We start from the raw sequence: 345 nt of genomic DNA on the forward strand, positions 1-345 counted from the left end.
TTTATCTATCATATATATATATATATATATTTATATATATAAATATATATAAATATATATATATATATATGTATATATATATATCTCCTCTGTCTCCTCAGCAGCACAGCGACTGTCTCCTGTCTCTCCTGTCTCCTCCCGCGTGGTTTGTTGGTGTCTCCTTTCTCTTTCTCTGTTCTTTGCTGTCTCCTTTCTCTTCTCTCCCTGTCTCCTCCTTCTCTTCTTTTGTTATTTTTATGTTCTCTACAGGTCCTGTCTCCTCTCTGTCTGTCTCCTGTCTCTTCTCTTTCTCCTCCTGTATATATATATATATATATATATATATATATATATATATATATATAT

This window comes from Eimeria mitis, genomic scaffold (assembly GCF_000499745.2).
Source record: "Eimeria mitis Houghton genomic scaffold, Emh_scaff571, whole genome shotgun sequence".
Taxonomy (NCBI): Eukaryota; Apicomplexa; class Conoidasida; order Eucoccidiorida; family Eimeriidae; genus Eimeria; species Eimeria mitis.